The sequence below is a fragment of the Mus pahari genome, chromosome 11 (genome assembly GCF_900095145.1).
Source record: "Mus pahari chromosome 11, PAHARI_EIJ_v1.1, whole genome shotgun sequence".
Taxonomy (NCBI): Eukaryota; Metazoa; Chordata; class Mammalia; order Rodentia; family Muridae; genus Mus; species Mus pahari.
Window position 1 is genome coordinate 30,838,138 of NC_034600.1, and position 5,946 is coordinate 30,844,083.

General features: G+C 43.0%; 1 pseudogene across 1 annotated transcript; it reads right to left on the bottom strand.

Moving 5' to 3' along the window:
* Positions 1-544: 544 nt before the first annotated feature.
* On the bottom strand, positions 545-1,691 carry LOC110329082 (annotated as a pseudogene). Its single transcript, XR_003844804.1, has one exon. The product of XR_003844804.1 is annotated as an AP-3 complex subunit sigma-1 pseudogene (transcript).
* Between the last annotated feature and the right edge of the window lie 4,255 nt (positions 1,692-5,946).

Below are 5,946 nucleotides of genomic sequence, written 5' to 3' on the forward strand. Positions count from 1 at the left end.
GGAGCTTTGTTCTCGCTGGAAGAGACTCTCAGTTCTGGTTTACATGTGCTTTCTCTACCTACAGTACAACTGGCTACCACCGAAGTCCAGGATGCCTGGCCTTTTTATACAAAATAGTCACTGCTCTATATTTGGATTTCATTAAACAGTTTTTGTTTTGTTTTAAATTAGATCCTTGCAAGATACATGCCTAAGAGGTTCCAAACGTATGCCACAAGTCTTTCCACAAATGAATTGTCTATCAGTTTTTATATCTAAATTAAGTAAAATTGAATACATTTAAATGGTAAGTTTCCCATTTCAAATGAACAACAGCCATATGGGCAAATGACTGACATGCTCTGGGCAGAGCAGGCCTGGACCAAAAGAACCACGTGCATACATTCCTTATGCTAAAACCTAAGGCTGTGATCCTTAAGCCGCAAGTATCCTCATTTTAATTTGCAAAGTATATGTTCAGGTCATTGCAAACTAATCAAAAGGCAAGTTATGAAGATAAATATGTACAGGGCCTTGATTCTATCATAGAATTTTTTAACAGTGGGAAAATATACTTTTATTTACTTTGTTGAATCAGAAGGTTGTAAAAAAAAAAATATTGCTAAAGTAGATAGCAAGCAAAACACAAAGGTACTTTAGAAGTCCAGTCCCCTTGGAGTTTATTTAAACTAAAGAAAAGGTCATGTTTTCATGCAACACATACTTGGTTCTTTAAATAACAATTGTGACAAACAGCAGAAAGAATTAGAGAATGCTGCACTTGTGATCCATACAGAACATCAACATCTTGGGTTGTACATAATTAAAGAAAGATCTCACTTTTTGAAATACTGTAATAGCCAATATATAGAGGCATGCCTCTATGTGGGCATAGGAATGCAATTTAGAAAAAAAAATCACACGGGAACTAGTCAATTTTTTTAAAAATCACTGAGCAAGAAAAGCAACATTGAACTTCCATACTGATTTTATGCAGCTTCTATACAGTACCTTGACTTAAATCCAAGAGCAAAGTTAAGACTATCCTCCTCTGTTTTTGGTAAACAACTGCATGATAAACTTAGATGACGTTCCCTCTGGGTTTTACCTGGGAGTGGCCTTTTTAATATTTATTTAAAAGAGGGCAGGTTTGGCACTTTTATACTGATGTCACCAATGTTAATATTTCTTGGGATCTCAGGAAGATTCATATTCTTTACAGCTGATACAGCACAAGCTGGAGCTCCTGCTAAGCCAGACTCAGATTTCTCCAGTTTATTTTGTGCATCAATTTGTGTGACAATCTCATTCATGTTGGTCTCCAATACCATTCCCCCCATCACCATTTCTGCAAGAATATTATGAACCCTGTCTACATGGAATATTAAATCCAGTTCACAAACATTTTCAAAACATTTGTCTAATGTTTCCACAAATCCTTGAATAAGATCTAAAATGCCAAGTTCACTTTCTGAGGAGTCCACACAGAAGACAAAATATAGTGTTGCATAATGTCTGTAAATGAGCTTGTTGTCAGATCCTCCGATTAATAATCCTCCTTCTAGGAAATTACAGACATTCTCATCTCGCTTAGATACCAAATGGAAAGTCTTCCCGATGATTTGCTGTTGTGTATCTTCACTGTAGGGCTGGTAGAACTTGGAGAGCCGCGGCTTCCCACAGTTGTTGAAGATGAGGATGGCCTTGATCATGGCTGGGCCGGGGCGGACTGGGTGGGCGCTGGGGCCAGGGCAGGGGCAGGCTTGTGAGCCTTTCGCCTCCGGGAGCTTGGTGCCACGGCTTCCCCACCCTTATCATAGAATTTTTAAAGAGCCCAGGAGAAGTAGGGAGAGAGAGAGGGGAGAAATAGAAGGGGGATGGAGGGAGAGAGAAGGAAGAGGGATGGAGAGGGAAAGGAAGGAGGGGGGACCAAAGATCTAACACACTGCAGAAACTAAGCTGTGTCACAAGTCTGTCTCCTCTGTAGAGGTCTTCCCTGACTAAAAGTCTCAACCCTCAATTCCAAAAGGTAAGAATTACCTAACAAACTAACAAAATTACCATAGTCCTACCAATCTCAGATTTTATGGCTTTTCCTTTAAAAGCTGAAACAGGTCTGGAGAGATGGTTCAGTGGGTAAGGCATTTGGCACACAGTATGAAGATCTGAGTTCAGGATCCACAGAAAGGCAGGCTCGGTAGCCCAAGTCTGTAATCCAAGCACACCAACTGCAAGAGGTGAGAGGCACAGACTCTAGGAGAATCCTAGGATGCCAAGAGGCCGGGCTTGTGCAGCAGTGAACTCTTGTCCCCTGTCTGGAACAAGGTGGAAGATGGGAACTGACAGCTCAGGCTGTCCTGTGAGCCCCGTGCTCTCTCTGGCACTCAAACACTGTTGGTCGCTTGTGTCTTACAGAGAGAGTTTTGGTCTCATCATCATCTGAGATCAACAATGAGGTCAAGATCTTTCAGAAATGAAAGAAAGATGTTAGTTTAGGAATAGCTCCTGCTGGATCTGCTAACTCCATTACAGTGAGCAAGGCATGACTCAGGAGCTTGGGGAAAACTTTGAATAGACCGGGGTGGGGGGAGGATGGCGAGAGGATGGTCAGAAAATAGAGGCGGGGCAGGGCAGGGAAAGGCTGCTCCCAGGAATTGTCCCTGGTTACATCGATACCCCTTTCCTTTTCTTCCCTTAATTCTTTGTTATTTTCTTCTTTCATTTTTTTCTCTTTTCCACTTCCTCCCCCTCCTCTTCCTCCTCTCCTTCTTCTTCCTCCTCGCCTTCTTCTTCTTCTTCTTCCTCCTCCTCCTCCTCCCCCTCCCCCTCCTCTTCCTCCTCTCCTTCTTCTTCCTCCTCTCCTTCTTCTTCTTCTTCCTCCTCCTCCTCCTCCTCCTCCCCCTCCCCCTCCCTGTCCTCCTCCTCCTCCTCCATCTTCTCCCCTGCCTCTCCTCTCATCCCCACCTCTTCTTCCCCTGCCCTTGCATACCCTGCTCACCTCTACCAAGGCTCTGTTCTCCCTCCCAGTGAGCTACCTGGTACTTAGAACAGCACATACCTTGCAACATCCCAGAGTTAAATTTCCTCTCTGAAATCCACCGCCGTGATTAGCACTTTTTAAATAATGAGCTTCTAATTCCAGGTCAGTAGATGTAGTTTCTGGGTTGCAGTGTTCCCAGTAAGACTTGAAAACATTAGTTTGTTGGAAATAAATAAAAATGTTGACCTTCTTCCATTTAAATACAGTCTCTTGTCAGGAAACAAACCACACATATTTTGACTCTTGCAGAGGTCAGACTTACAGCAGACTGATTAAAACACTCACCCATCAACCCAGAAACCAACTCCATAACTACAACAAAAACCTCAGGAGCTGGAGGTCATAGGTTAAATAAATCCCAAGAAATATTTTTGCCAGTACTGTGGGCTTTTCATATCCAAGGCGGACAAGACAATGAACTTGATCTCTATCAGTTTCATATTTACAAATGGAAGGTTGTTTTCTGCTACTGACACATGAAAATCCACAAACATCACATTCAGGTTTGACCATAGTCCCTGGGTGAATTTTCAAGTGACTTAAGAATTGTCTCCCTGTAATTTGTGTAAAAAGACAGTGGGTTTCACTATATTTTGTCTGAGCAGCCAGTCAGGGAACCACATTGCCTCAAGCTAGCCTCAAATTATCTATTTAACCAAGGATGATCTTGAACTCCTGCTCAGGCTGTGACTATCTTTTGAGTCCTGGAGTCACAGGTGTGTGTCACCCAACCCAGTTTACCCAGTGCTGACACTGAACTCTGGGGCCTTGCGCACAGTAGGTGCTTTATCCACTGAGCCAGAGCTCTGACTTGTAGGGTTTTTCCTTTTAAGACTTTTAAAAATTATTATGTGCATGAATGTTTTGCCTGCATGGATATATATGAATGTATATTCAGCACATGCATATCTGGCCTCCAAGGAGGTCAAGAGGTTGTCAGGTCCCCTGAAACTAAAGTTATGCATGGTTGTGAGCCACTGTGTGGGTTCTGGGAACCAAACCTTGGTCCTCAGCAAAAGCAACAGGTATTCTTAAGTGCTGAGCCATCTCTCTAGCCCCAGGTTTTTATTTTAATGTTTATTCTTATTATTGATTACATACACGAAAACATAATAATAGTTTTTTTTTTAAAAAAATAAGAGTTTTCTCACAATTTTACCGCCTCTACAAATCAAAATGTTTTTATTTCTTAACTTTATAATGATGGGGGCTTCCATCTGGAGCTGGGCAAGGTGCTCTCACACACACTGATGGCGCTGACGATTTAATTATGCAAAGGAGCCCTCCTCAAACACAAACAGGTGTATTACCATTTTTTCCAGTTTCGGCATTTGCAATGAGTAAAGTAGTTAGTGTACTGCCAGAGCACAGTCCTCTACTGGTTCAGACTGGAATTTGCCTCCCACCCGCTCAGCATACTGTGGTCCCAGTAGATATCTTCCTCTAGCTCCCTGCCAACTGCAGCATCCAGATGGTGGAGTCAGACCCTGGAATGAAGGGCTTTGGAGCTGAGGCCCGCCTCCCATGGCTGGTGCCCCTATCTGTAGAAGTGTAAACATGGCACAGCAGAGCTGCTGTGACTGGGAAGCCCTGAAGCAGACTCTGTCAATCAACCGGAAGGACATTGGCTTTGATACAACTGAGCCCTCCTCTGCACTCTTGAGAGGGACTTGCAAAGTGCCGAGATCACTCCAACACGGGCAACATTCACAGGGGGTGAGAAGAAGCGAGCTTGTAGTGCCCACCACGTCTTACACACACACACACACACACACACACACACACACACACGTGCACACACTGGATGATTTATAAATGGTGACTGCTCCAACTACTTGCAGAAGATGAAATCTCAAATGAAGACCATCCTAGATCAACAACATGGTCAGCAACCCAGAAGCCTTCGTAGAACCTTCTCCTCCCCTACACAAGCGCTACCCTAAGTTCTAACCCATCATTCACTGTGTTTTAGTCAGAGCACCTCACACATGGGGGACAATACATGTTTAGCCTAACAGTGTAATTGTGAGTTGCCTCATATTGAACTGTATTTACATGGAATGGTACAGTACATGTGCTGTGATGAAGCAGGATCCGAATAGACTCATTTTTTTTCAACTCCTGCTTTTGATTGCACACATATATCATGATTCACCCCAATATTCTTCTTTTGACAGCTACTTGAGGTCTCTCCAACTCTGATCTATTTTAGCAACACAGTGATGAATATTCTTTTTTTTTTTCTTTTGTATCTGTTGGTGTTTGTGCTTTTGTTAGTTATATAGGGATGAATTGTTAGCTTCTAAGTCACATGTGCCTTTTAACTTTATTAGAAGCTGTGTAGTTTTCCCCAAACTGGTGTATGAGAGGCCTGATATCTTCCTTTCATCTTTCTGGCAATGTGGGGCTCATTTCTTGGTGCCTTTAAGCATCCCAGACCAGTAAACAACCAGTAAACAACTCTTTACAATTACTGCATGTTGAATGTCCAGTTGTCTTATTTGTTTTTTTATTACTTCATTTATTTGTTCTTACATGTATGAGTGTTTTTGCCTGAGTGTAGGTTTGTGCATCCTGTGTGTGCCTGGTTCCTGATGAGGCCAGGAAAGAGTGTTGGACCCCCTGGGAATAGAGTTAGTCTGTTGTTCACCACCATGTGGGTGCTGGGGCTGGAACCTGGGTCCTCTGAAAGATCAGCCAATGCTCTTATCTGCTGAGCTATCTTTCCAGGCCCATCTCATTCATTTTTTAAAAAGTCTTTTTATATGCTGGGTGTGGTGGCACACATCTCTAATCCAGCATTTGAGAGGCAGAGGCAGGAGGATCTCTGTGAGCTCCAAGGCAGTCTGCTCTATGGAGCAAGCTCTGAGGCAGCCAGGTCTATATAGAGAAACCGTGTCTCAAAAACCAAAGCAAGCAAACAGCAA